Genomic DNA, 14,515 nt, shown 5'->3' with positions numbered 1-14,515 from the left:
CCCATGTTCTCTGCTATAAACTGTGTGTTTGGTTCAGTTCTTTGTCCCCACTGATACAGGGTGCAGCCAAGGGGGGGGGCCCAAAAAAAGATTTGGAATGGTGTCCAGAATTCAAAATGTATAGGAATATTGGAGAGACATATAAGATGTCCTCACCAACACCCCCCCCCGGGGGGGATGAATAGAACCAGGGCCATTGAGAGCTATTTTGCATAGCAACAGTTTTGCAGCTAACTTCTGGAATGATTATTTAACATATCTATAACCTTTAACTGGTTTCATAGATATGTTAAATAGTTGTGGCCAAGTTTTGAGACAGGGAGAAGGGAGTAGCTAGGACTCAGGATGGAACTAGGGGCTGCACCCCTGAGTGAGAGGGGCCTGCAAGAGAGCTTGGAAAAGATGGGCTCCAGGACATGAGGGGATAACTGCCCAGGTGAGGAGAGGGCCACGCCGTTTGGGGCAGAATGGAGATCCCTGCAGCTAGGTGAAGAAGAAAGCCACATGCTTTTGGTGGAGTGAGAACCCCTGCAACTTTGGTAGAAGAGGCCCACACGGCTTTGGGGTGCCCTGTTTGGCCGTGTGGCCCGGAAAAGCAAGAGAGACTTTGACTGGAACTGGGTACAAAGAACTCTTGCCAGTGGACTATGAGAGGGTACCACAGTACTTTGGATTAACTGGAGATCCTGCCTGCATGGTGACATAGCTGATGGTGCCAGTGCCCTGCACACAGACGTGTGCTCTTTTCCTGACTTACCGTACCGAGAGTTGGGACAGTGGGAGAAGGGAGAGCTGTGTGGGTGTAGGTGTATACCCTAAAGGACTTTTCTATTTTAGTGGAGGTGTTAGGCCTGAATAGCATTAAATAAACATTTTGTTTCCTTTTCACAAATCTCTGGCATTGAGAGATGTCTTTCCAATTGGTAGCAGACAGAAGAGCCCAGTAGATATTAGTATTTTGTCCTTGGAGGGGCACCTGTTGTGTAGCAGTTTTTGGCACCCCTAGGTGGGCCAAATATTGTATTGCCCCTCCCTTGGACCTCTTGTTCTGTAACACCATCACCAAGAACCTGGTTACTTGTGCCCACCTGTGACAGTTTACTTCATTATTGGTGAGGCTGCATATATTTTGGGGTTTGTGCCCTTTTAACTTTACATTAAAACAGTTAGTTGACATTTCTATCCTACACTCAGCCCTTCCCTGTAGTGGTCATTTTTCTACACTTTGAGAGATTCTGTCATGTTCTTGGAAATATAAATTGAGGACTGACTGACTTTTAGCCAAAGTGTATATACTGTGGGGTTCAAAAATAGTTTTTGACAATTCAGTGATGAAAAAATTAAGGTCACACACTGTACCTTAAATCTTAATGACACCAAGGAATTCTAGTTGAAAACACTATTTATGCCATGAAGATTCACTTTCCCTGCTAACTGGGTGGAAATCTCCAAATATTTAAAAATTTCTATCCTATTCCCTGTGAATTTTCAAAGTAAAATGCCTACCCACAGAAGCTAATGAATAGAGTTGCTTACGCTCAGTCCCTCCATCACATGTCACTGAAGGACTGACTCTCTGAGACTGCCCAGATGCTGGGAAGTACCCTCATACCAGTTGTTCACAGTGAGCATGGTACAAGGTGCAGCTGGGAGACCCCCAAATAGGGATTTGTAATGGGGTCCAGAACTCAGTGTCCAGAATATATTAAAAATATATGTAAGATGTCCTTGCCCCCACAAGTCTGAACTAGGGGATGGGAAACATGGAGCAGGGCCATTGAGAGTTGTTTTGCATAGCAACAGTTTTGCAACTAACCTCTGGTATGGCCATTTAACATATCTCTAACTTTTAACTGGTTTCATGGATATGTTAAATAGCTGTGGCTATGCTTTGAGCCCGGGAGATGGGAATGATTTCCACCCATGACATAACTGGGAGGCAACTCCCCTGGTTAAGGCACCTGTGTGAGAGCTTGAAGATGATTGGCTCCAAGCCATGGGGCCACGCCTCCCCAGAGTTACTGTGGCAGCCAAGAAAAGCTGGAAAAATACTGGAGTGCTGGCAGGAGTAGCTGATTGTGGGAGGAGTCAGAAATGGGACAATAGAGGAAAATTGGTGTTGGAATTTAAACCCAGGCATGGCAGCCATTTGAGGTTGGGACCACATGGCTTTGGAGAGAGTTAGGACCTCATGGCTTTGAGGTGCTTCCTTTTGCCATGTGGCTTAGGCAGCAGTAGAGACCTTGCTGGGAAGAAAAGGGGTGAAACTACTCTTGTTGGTGAGCAGAGAGAAGGTGTCACGTGGTTTTTGATTATCTGGAGATTGAGATGACAACAGAGCTGATGGTGCTGGGAACCGCAGGAGGCTGGCCAGGAAAGTGTGGGTTGCTGGGAATCCAAGGGCTACCTGTGTCGAGGACTTCTAATTTTTTTTTTCCTGAGATACAGTACCCCGGACTGGGCAGAGGGGGAAGGAAGGACTGTGTGTGTTTGTGGGTATTCTAAGGAAGTTTGGGATTTCGATGAAGACATTAAGAGATTACTCTTATCTTTGTATAACTTTTGAATAAATAATTCATTTCATTTTCACTAGTCTCTGGCATTGAGAGCTATAATTGTCTGGTGGTAGACAAGGTGAATCTAAAACAGGGGGACTCTGGGAGAAGAGGGGTCCATTTGGTAATAGCATATAAGTCTCCCCACCCTTCCACGGATTTGTTTCTGTAATAAGCACACATATTTGCATACAATTCTCGGTATCAGAGCTTGGCTTGAGTCTCACTGGCTAATTTCAAGGTGTCTGCAGGGCTGGGTCCCTCCTGGAGGCTCATGGGAGAACCTGTCTTCTCCTTAATTCCAGTTTGTGTTCTGACCACCTGCATTCCTTGGCTCAAGGTCCTCCCTCCTTTGTCAAAGCCAGCAGTTTTCTGGCTGGCTATCTTTTCCTGGTCTCCCTCTCTGCATCTAGGGGAGCACTATGCTGACCTTAGTCTCCCAGATGATCCTGCACATCTTCTACCTTCAAGTCAGCTGATTAACAGCCCTGTTCCATCTGCTACCCTCATCCTCCCCTTGTTATGAAAACAAAATTTTATTCCAGGGTACTGGAATAAAGGGTGAACATCTTATAGAAGTTTTCCTGTCTGCTACAAGTTGTTTTTCATAAGTGTATTATTTGGTGCCACTCAAGCATCCTTATATTAAGGAAACAGATTTAATCATAGCCTCTGGAAAGAGTGAACACACTCTTTCTTCACAACCCCGTGCAGAGACAGTGTTCGATCACAGGAAGTAAAACAACTGCAACGGAGTCTAACACAGAACCATAGTCTTTCTTCCCAGAGAGTGGTCCACAGACCAGGACCTGCAGGGTCAACACCACCTGAGTGCTTGTCAGAAACATAGCTCCTCTGAGCCTGAAGGACCTGCTGAATCATTCTACATTTGCACTAGAATCCTGAAGACCTCCTATGAATTTGAAACTGGAAAAGGCTGGTGTAAAGGTTTTGTCACATTTTAACATTGACATTTGGGGAGGGATAATAATCAGGGTGCATTCTGTGTGTGTTTGTGAATTGTACGTTTTTAGCGGTATCCCTTCAGGTATTGCTGGGGGCAAAATAATTTATGGTTGAGGCCAACTGACTAGAAGCAATCTTAAAAGGTTATTATCATGGCCCATCATGCTCTGATATTAACTTTGAGCAAATCACTAAACCCCTGCAGCTTCTCCCTAAGGCCTTGCTTCTGGCCATTCTCTCTGCTGGACACACACTTGCCCACAGAAGCTTGATCTCCATCTTTTTCTCCCTTGAGTCCTGTGCTCAAATGTCACCTTCTTGACAGGTCTTGCCTAAAAACCCATGAGAAATAGAATGGCCTTGTCACTTTCTCCTTTAGACCTGCTTTCATTTTCTGTACACAATTTGTCACTAACTGTAATGTTGAATGTTTCTTTTGTTTCTATTTTTGACAGGCAACTCAAGAGTTGCAAAATTTTAATTTATGATAAATAGTGAATAAGCCTAGTAGGTAATGCATATGTTAAAGCAATTGTTTCAGAAACTGCAGGTAAGGTCCACCATTCCCTGGAGAGACAGCGGGCCTCTGGGGGCACAGCTGGAAACATCTGAGCCATTGTGTTCCAGGGAGAGACAGACACCTGCCTGTCTGCTCAGAGACAGCTAACTGCCCAGGGCTAGAATACTGCCATTTTTTAACCTAATTTTCCCTGAATTTCAGAACCTCTCACTGCACTTTTTTTTCTGTTGTAAAAAGGCTAATGTGGAAAGAAAATATAAGATGGTCCATTAGGGTATGAACCACTGTCTTCTCAGATTGCTGGTCATCTGAATAAAGCACCAATAAAGATTCAATCCCCATCTCTGCTTATTGGGTTTGGTGTGTGACAGGCAGCGTGAACACTGGTTTTTCTGGTTTCATATTCTCTGCCAGTATTTACTTGTAGGGACTTGTGTTCTTCAGCACCTTCTACTCATAGCCTGGACAGTGTGGAAAACACATTCAGCACTCAACTTATATTTCCAAAGTACATGATATATTTCTCATTAAGACTCTAGTATGACTGACATCTTGGGAAGGGTGGAAAGCAGGTTGGAACAAAAATTCCTACTCTGAGTGACACAGAAAATTCCTAAAACAGAACAGATCTATCCCAAAATATGAAATGTATTTCTTAATTGCAAAATATAAATGGTAGCATCAAAACTATGCAAGTAATACTGGCTTATATGAAAGTTACTCCTGTTCTCTTTCACCTTCTTGAAAGTCAGCTCCACCTCATGGCAGCAGGGAACCTTACAAGAGTGTCAGAGTTTCTTCTCCTGGGACTATCAGAGGCACCAGAACTGCAGCCCCTCCTATTTGGGCTGTTCCTCTCCATGTACCTGATCACAGTGTTGGGAAACCTGCTCATCATCCTGGCTGTCAGCTCAGACTCCCACCTCCACACTCCCATGTACTTCTTCCTGTCCAACCTGTCCTTGGTAGACATCTGTTTCACTTCCACCATCATCCCCAAAATGCTGGTGAACATCCAGACACAGAGCAATCACCCATGCAGCCTGCATCACCCAGATGTATTTTTTCATATTCTTTGTGGGGTTAAACATATTCCTCCTGACTGTGATGGCCTATGACTGCTTTGTGGACATCTGTTACCCCCTGTAGTACACAGTCATCATGAACCCCTGGCTCTGTGGGCTTCTGGTTCTGGTGTCCTGGATCTTGAGTGCCCTGGATTCCTTGCTACAATGCTTGATGGTTTTGCATCTGTCCTTCTCTTCAGATTTGGAAATCTCCCTTTTTTTCTGTGACTGCAAACAGGTAGTCCCACTTGCCTGTTCTGACACCTTTTTGAATGACACAATGATGTATTTTGTAACTGTGCTACTGGGTGATGTTCCTCTGGTTTGGATCCTTTATTCATACTCTAAGATTATGTCCTCCATATGGGCAATCCCATCAGCTCACGGGAAATATAAAGCATTTTTCACTTGTGCATCTCACCTTTCAGTTTTCTCCTTATTTATGGTACAGTGATAGGAGTGTATCTCAGCTCCACTTGTAACCACAGCTCACAGTCAAGTGCAACAGCCTCAGTGATGTACACTGTGGTCACATCCATCCTGAAACCTTTCATCTATAATCTCAGGAACAGAGACATAAAGAGAGCTCTCAAAAGATTCTTTGGTATGTCAGGTACAAAAGAGATAATCACACTGAGTCTGAAAAAGTGACCTTACTTTGTTGGCCCCAAGACTCAAAACTGAAATTATGTTTTTTTAATCAGATCATGGATTTTGAACTTGCTCTTTTCGTTTCTGTCCTGGAATTTTATTTCTTCATTTTAACTTCTCTATACAGATTATGTCACCATTTTATGAAGCTTTCTACCTTGCCTGTTGTCTAGGTGGTTATTCCCTTTGTCCTTTTTCTTTCTCAAGGAACTTTCTATCCTTGAATAGGAATATTTGGATTTTTTTCTTCTGTGACAACATTAATATCTTAAGAATAATTTCTTCTCAAATGATATATCATTGTAAGTAATTAGTTTTTGTTCTATAGATAGAATAATACTAAGTGGTATTAATGATGTGGGAAAATCTCACTTGGCTTCTCAGTGTATTATATTATTTCATTCCATAAAAATTAAAATTGTGACTCTTCAATCAGGATATGGAAGTAGAAATTATTCTCTGTTTATTTCCTTGAGTTTCTGTTTCTATGATTTCAACCTCTCTATACAATTTAAATGAATTACTTTTATAACTCTTCAATACTGCGACCTCCAACAGCTTCTCTTTGTCATTTTTCTCCTCTCCCAAATTGATTTCCAACCTTGGATGAAACATTTGGATATTGCCATTTACCTGATGGATTTGTTAAGAACAATTTCTTTTGAAATGAAATATAGTATGCTGAGTAATTTTTCTTTTGTTTCACTAAAAGAAACACCTTGAGATGCACTACTCCTATGGAATTATACTGCACTTGGTAACCAAAACTATTTACATCATTTCAAAGAAGAGGAAAATAGAAGAGCACAGTTTACCACATCTTGTACATCATTTCTTCATATCTCGGTACTGTAATTACTCTTATTCAAAATGTAGATTTCAACATATAGTGTGTTTTATAACAGGTCATTGAGTTGTCTTCCCCTATTAGGATCCTGATTCTTATTGAGCTTGGTGTCCACATTTATAGCATAGTCACAGGCAAAACTGACCAATAAATCATATCTCCAATTCTAGTTGATGTGGAAACACAAACTTCAATACTTAGTTTAACATAATATGTCCTGAGAGTCAAACACAAACCTTAAGTATGAAAAAGCAAAATTTTAAGTCATACATTTATTACTAGGTAAACTATTTTTATGGTGTATGATTACTTATCGATGTATGTACATACGATCTGTGTCTGTGTGTAAAAGAATTTATGCTTGGAGGGAATCATTGCTTGGTGTAATTATGTTTTCTATCAAATTGTCTTCCTGCCTCCACTTTAAAACTTTCATTGCTGCCTAAAAATATGATTCTCCCTATTGTTCTAAATGAAGCATTTCCTCCTACTGTAAATATTGTGTAACTACTGGAGAGGTAGGGAAAAAAACTACATCAATTTCATGCAGTATATATATTATATGTGTGATCTATAGATATGTCATATATGCACATAAATGGCCAAACAATGACTCACCAGAGAGGTTGAATTCCTGTCCAGTTTTGTGACTCAGAGTTGTAAGTGTTGCACAAACACACATGTTCTTTTGACCCCTTCTGCTTACCTACAATGACCATTAAATGGACTTCCTCTTTAATGCAATTATTTGTAATAAACTTCTATATCAGAATAATCATGAATGCTATCTTTAAATATCAAAACAAAAGTCTAGAATAACAACCAACAGATTACAATAAATTTTTCCCTTCTGTACACTTTTGTTATTGTTGTCAGTGGGCTGTCACTACATACCAAGTGATCCTAGAAGCAAATGGTTTAATATGATGCATTTATTGCCAGTGGGATTACATGATTGGAAGTTGATCTGAGTTCTGACTGTCTCCTCACAGTTTGTAGTCAGCTGTCAGTCTCTCTATTGTGTCCCTAAGATTCATTCATGATGCTGTGTGTGGCTGTAGAGTTCTTCTCTGCTGAACCAAATCATGTCAGTTTATTCCCTTTGTACATGCAAGTGAGTCATTAGTTTATGGGGAAATGGATTTATTAAATGATAATTGCTTTATCTTAATTCCTATATTGATATATAACATTTACTTTCTTCTTGGTTAGAAGAGATTCTCCCAGCACTTCTGGAAGTGACTTGGCTACCTGTGCTCTAGATGTGACCCTGAGCCATGCTCTACTAGAAAGTTTAATTCCTAACTAATTTATGAAGCACATTTACATAAAATGTACAGCACATACAACATGCTGAATCCACTTAGATGGCTCATGTAAGTGAGCCATACAAAAATTAAGAATTTATACTACATGACCCCATTTGTATATACTTTGCAAAGGTGTACAAGGTTCAACTCCTTTGTTATGTTATTGTTAAAAATGTAATTGCCCTGAACTGGCTTCTTCATTTCTGATGGTAATATGAGATAATAAATTCTAATTACAGATAAATATTTTGCAGAGTAAATGAAATGTATTGAAATACTCTGTTCAGTTCAAAGACAATGTTCAAGTTTAAGACTGTATGTGTGTACAATTGTGTTCACTTGTCTCTCAAATAAGCACATTCACACACATATATGTACATGCAAACAGAATCACATATATTTATATTTATTGTGCTAAAGAAATTTTGAGAGAAAGATGGAGAGAATAAAAATAAAAAGAATGAATGTTTGAGTGAGCACAAAATGGAAAGAATGGAGAAATTTTGACACAAAGATTTAAAGAAGGACTATTATTTTAATAAGAAATTATTTTTTCTACCTTAGATCCTCAAATGCTTCAAGGTGTAAATTGCACATTTACACTTATGCAATGGGGAATTTTCTGTACCACCTAGTGGGCAGAATATCTCCATATGGACTCTAATTTTCACCTTCTATTTGAAGGTGGGATTTACAGCGAAATGGCTGCACGTAAGTAATGCTCACTGAATGGATTGAGAGGCTTAATAGTAATGGGAATGCAAAGTACAGCATCAGAAATATACCCAATAACATTTTAATGACTGTATCTGATGTTAGATAGTACTGGATTTGTCAGATTGATCACTTTATGTTAATTAAAGGTCTATTATGCTAAGTAAAATAAGCAGTCAGATAAATATAAATGCCATATGATTTCACTCATATTTGGAACCTAACAAACAAACTGAACTAACAAGCAAAACTATCACAGACTTATAGATGGAGAACAAAGGACAACTATTGGGGAGAGGTTAGATGGTAGAGAGATTCAGGAATAAAGAAAAAGGATTCATGGATATGGATGGTGATTGTGGGGAGGTAAGGAGGTACAAGGGGACTCAATGATAATGAAAAATATAATAAAGATTATATATTAAAAATAAATGTCTAATCATTGTGTATACCTGAAACTAATATAATACTGCATATCAAGTGTAACTGAAAAATAAATTTAAGAAATGAGCAGCTTAGCAAAATAAGCCAGGCAGTAAAAGACAAATACCATACAGTCTGACCTTTAACAGGATCCTAATCAACAAAACAAAGAAATAAGCAAAATATAACCAAAGAAACTGAAATTGAAAACAGGCTGACAGTGACCTGAGGGGAAGGGGAGGAAATTTCAGGGGAAAAGGGGAAGAGTTTGCAGGAACAAGTATAAAGGACACATAAACAAGAACTAAGAGGGGTGGAAATGGGATGGAGGTGGGATGATCTGGGGCAGTGGGCTGGGAAGGCAATAAAAAGCAGAAAACTGTACTTGAACAACAATTAAAATAAAATAAAATTTTAAAAAGACCAACTCAAAATTAGTTCTTGCAAACAATTTTTCTATTTTTGTTTTATTTTATTTTTCAATTACAATTGACATTCAATATTAAATTTTTTTTCATTTAAGTTATTGGTTACTAAAATTATATAGATTTCAAGTGTACAATTCTATAGTACATCATCTGCATATCGCAGGGCATGACCACCACCTAAACCAAATTATTTTCAACTGTACAGTATAGTGGTTAGGTAATCACATACTTCACAAAGTGGTCCCCCTGATATTTCTATTACCCACCAGGCACTATACCATAGTGAAACAATTCTGCCACCAATTTTTTCATTTTTAAAAATAACTTAAGGACTTCCGCCAAGATGGAGGTATAGGTGGATGTGCCGTGCCTTCTCACACAACCAAGTTTAGGGACAACTAAATATTAGCATCAGAAAACACAACCAGAACACGGAAAATTGAACTTTTTGGAAGTCCATTAACAACAAATTCTTCAGCCTGACCAGTAAGGGGCGAAAACGGCGTCTCGTGAGGGGTTGCACAGGTGGACTGGGTCGGACCCGGGCGCGGAATCCAGATGCGCGAATCCAGACGCACAGGTTCCAAACGCAGGATTGGACCAAGTGAGCGACCGAGCAACCCACCGGGTGAGCGACTGCAGAGGAGACAGTGGGGAGGCGGTGCTGCGTGTTGACTGCGGTCCCCTATTTGCGGGCGAGCGGACAGGCGAGGGAGTGGGCGGTTGGACCGGGGCCCGGCGTCCCCACGGCAAATGGCATAGAGGGCGCCGCCATTTCCCCGCTCTGACCACGCCCCCACATACAGCGTCACAACCCAGCGACCTGGGAGTCCAAGGCGCCGCTTCTCACATTTAAAGGGCCAGAACAGACCAAAAATGTCGCAGGAAGACCTCAAAGCCCCAGAGATAAATCTAAGCGACGAAGAAATAGCAAAAACTCTCAGATGCACAGTTTAAAACACTGGTCATCAGCTTCCTCACAGATCTGGTTGATTATAGCCACAAATTAGACAAACATATGAGGGCGAAACTAATGGAAATTAATGGAATTCCACAGGAAACCCATAGCGATGAAAAGGAAACTGGGACTCAAATCAATGGAGTGGACCAGAAGAAAGCAAATAATGGCCAAACAGAAAAGAGTCAAGGAGCAAGAATTCAAAGAAATGAGGAGAGACTTAGGAACCTCCAGGACATCTTTAAATGCTCCAATATCCGAATTATAGGGATACCAGAAGGGGGAAAGACACAGCCACTAGTGGAAAACTTATTTGAACAAATAATAAAAGAAAATTTCCCCAATCTGGCAAAGGAAATAGACTTCCAAGAAATCCAAGAAGCTCAGAGAGTACCAAAAAAGTTGGACTCAAGAAGAAACACACCAAGGCATATCATAATTACATTAGCCAAAATTAAAATGAAGGAGACAATCCTAGAAGCAGCAAGAGCTAAGGGGACAATCACCTACAAAGGAGTCCCCATCAGACTGTCAGCAGATTTCTCAAAAGAGACCTTACAGGCAAGAAGGGGCTGGAAAGAAATATTCCAAGTCATGAAATCTAAAGACCTACAACCAAGATTGCTCTATCCAGCAAAACTTTCATTTAGAATGGAAGGACAGATAAGGTGCTTCTCAGATAAGATCAAATTCAAGGAGTTCATCATCACCAAGCCCTTATTATATGAAATGTTAAAGGGACTTATCTAAGAAAAAGAAGTTAAAGAAACATGAACAGTGAAAGGACAACAAACTCACAGTTATTAACAACCACACCTAAAACGAAAGCAAACTAAAAGAACAGCTAGATCAGAAGCGGAAACATAGAAATGAAGATCTGAAGGAGGGTTAGCAACAGGGGAGTGGGAGGAGGAGATGGGGGGAGAAGGTACAGAAAATAAGTAGCATAGACAGTAGATAGAAAATAGAAGGGGGGGCAAGAATAGCATGGGAAATATAGAACCTAAAGGACTTGAGACACATGGACATAAACTAAAGGGGGGTAATGGTGGGGATGGGGGGGCAGGGTGGAGGGGAATGAAGAGGGGAATAGAACAACTGTAACAGCATAATCAATTTAAAAAAATAAATTAAAAAAAATAAAAAATAAATTCATCCAGTCTTGGAGCTGTGGAAAAATAAAAAATAATAAAAAATAAAAAAAATAAAAATAACTTAAAAATTTTTTGAGTTACAGCTGACATTCATCATTATAGGGGTTAGACATTTATGTAACTTATAGAGTGATCCCCCAGTAAGTCTAGTACCCACATATTTGTATTAATTGACTATATGGCCTATGCTGTACTTTACATCCCCATGACTCTTTTGTAAATGCCAGTGTGTACTTCTTAATCCCTTCACCTTTTTCACCAAGTCCTCAGCACCCTCACACTTGACACCCATCAGTTCCTACAAAAAATAATTTATTGGATAAACACCTGTAATAAAATTTTATTCTTGCTCTAAGAAATTGCTACATTGCTGGCATAAAACAAATGAATATCTATCTTATGATTCTAGAAGGTCAGTTCTGAAATTGTTCTCTTTGGGCTAAAATTCAGATGTCTGCAAGACTGGAATCCTTCTGGATGCTCCAGGGGAAATGTATTTCCTTTTTTAAAAAAATTATATCATATTGATTATGTTGTTACACTTGCCCTGATTTTTTCCCCCTCTCCCAACTCCACCCAGCACCCTCTACTACTTCAGACAATCCCCCCACCATTGTTCATGTCCATGAGTCATGTGTATAAGTTCTTTGGCTACTCCATTTTCTTTTTAAAAAATAATTATTTTACATACAAAAAACGTACACTACTCCACTCTAAGAAGACAAGCAACCCAATTAAAAAGTAGGCAAAGGACTTGAACAGACAATTCTACAAAAAGGACATAGAGAGGATCCAGAGACACATGAAAAGATGATCAATATCTCTAGTTATCAGAGAGATGCAAATTAAAACCACAATGATTACCATTTTACACTGGTCAGAATGACCATCATAAACAAAGCAACAAGCAACAAGTGTTAGAGAGGTTGTGGAGAAAGGAGGACCCTAGTTCACTGTTGGTTGGATTTCAGACTGGTACAGCCATTATGGAAAACAGTATAAAATTTTCTAACAAAACTAGAAATGAATCTGCCTTTTAACCCAGCAATTCCACTGCTAGGATTATACCCTGTGGACCCTGAAACACCAATCCAAAATGACCTATGCACCCAATGTTCATAGCAGCACAATTTATAATAGCCAAGTGTTGGAAGAAACCTAGGTGCCCATCAGCAAATGAATGAATCTAAAAACTATGGTACATTTACACAATAGAATTCTATGCAGCAGAAAGAAAGAAGGAGCTCCTACCCTTTGTAACAGCATGGATGGAACTGGAAAGCATTATGCTGAGTGAAATAAGCCAGGCAGTGAAAGACAAATACCATATGATCTTACCTTTAACAGGAACCTAAAGAACAAAACAAATAAGCAAGCAAAATATAACCAAAGACATTGAAATAGAGAATAGGCTGACAGGGACCAGAGGGGAGAGGGGAGGAAATTTAAGGGGGAAAAGTGAAGGATTTACAGGAACAAGTATATAGAATACCTGGACAAAAACTGAGGTGGGTGGAAATGGAAGGTAGGTGGGGAGCACTGGGGGGGGTGGGCTGGGATGGGAGTAAAAGACAGAAAACTGTATTTGAACAATAATTAAATAATAATAATAATAATAATAAAAATAATTATTTTATTGTTGTTCAATTACAGTTGTCTGCATTTCCCCCCAATCACTCCCCACCTACACCTGCCAAATCCACCTCTTTCCTTTGCTTCCATCCTCCTTTTTGTTTTGTCCATGTGTCCTTTATGGTAGTAGTTCCTGAAAACCCTTCCCCTCCTTATGCCCTCCGTCCTCCCCTCCAGTTACTGTCAAATTATTTTTAATTTCTAAATCTTTGGTTATATTTTGTTTGATTTTTTCTTTTGTGGATTATGTTCCAGTTAAATGTGAGATTATATGGTATTTTTACCTCACCTCCAGGCTTATTTCACTTACCATAATGCTCTCTAGTTCCATCCATACTGTTGCAAAGGGTAGGAGCTCCTTCTTTCTCTCTGTTTCGTAGTATTTTATTGTGTAAATGTATGACATTTTTAAATCTACTCATTTACTACTAGTTCTGGTGTCCTGGATCTTGAGTGTTCTGAATTCTCTGATACAATGCTTGATGGTGTTGAAGCTGTCCTTCTTTCCAGACTTGGAAATCCCCCACTTTTTCTGTGAACTCAATCAGATGGCTCAGCTTGCTTGTTCTGACACATTTCTTAATAATGTGATTTATTTTGTAACTGTCCTACTAGGTGGTGGTCCTCTGGCTGGGATCCTTTACTCTTACTCTAAGATTGTGTCCCCCATATGTGCAATCCCATCAGCTCAGGGGAAGTATAAAGCATTTTCCACCTGTGCATCTCACCTCTCAGTTGTCTCTTTATTTTGTGGTACAGTCCTATGGTATCTCAGCTCTGCTGGTACCCATAACTCACAGACAAGTGCAACAGCCTCAGTGATGTACACTGTGGTCACACCCATGCTGAACCCCTTCATCTATAGTCTCAGGAACAAGGACATAAAGAGAGCTCTCAAAAGGTTCTTTGTGGTGGCAGTTATACAAGGAACAAAAACTTAAGGCTTAAAAACTATCCTTGCCCTTTTGCCCTAAGATTCAAAACCAGAACTTGTGATAATTTAATCAGATTTCAGGTTTTGAACTTGCTCATTTAATTTCTGTTCCAGAATTTCCATTTTTGTTTAAACCTCTCTATACAGCTTAATCCACCATTTTCTTAAGCTTCCTACTTTGCCTATATATACACAGTTTTTTCCCTTTGTCCATTTTCCGAGATCAAAAAGTTTTTTCCAATCTTGATCAGATATTCTTAGAAGTGTTTCTTTACTTCTGTGGCAACATTGATGTCTTTAGAATAATTTCTTCTCAAAGAACATACAGAGCCAGCAGAAGTAAGGTTTGCTTGAGT

General features: G+C 39.7%; 1 pseudogene; it reads left to right on the top strand.

The window, feature by feature from the left end:
* Positions 1-4,901: 4,901 nt before the first annotated feature.
* LOC128627854 (olfactory receptor 7A17-like) lies at positions 4,902-14,166 on the top strand (annotated as a pseudogene).
* Positions 14,167-14,515: the final 349 nt, after the last annotated feature.

The sequence above is a fragment of the Artibeus jamaicensis genome, unplaced genomic scaffold, assembly GCF_021234435.1.
Source record: "Artibeus jamaicensis isolate MK-2021 breed Jamaican fruit bat unplaced genomic scaffold, CSHL_Jam_final contig_477, whole genome shotgun sequence".
Taxonomy (NCBI): domain Eukaryota; kingdom Metazoa; phylum Chordata; class Mammalia; order Chiroptera; family Phyllostomidae; genus Artibeus; species Artibeus jamaicensis.
Note: the sequence above shows the minus strand (reverse complement) of the source record. Positions and strands in the feature narration are given on the sequence as shown.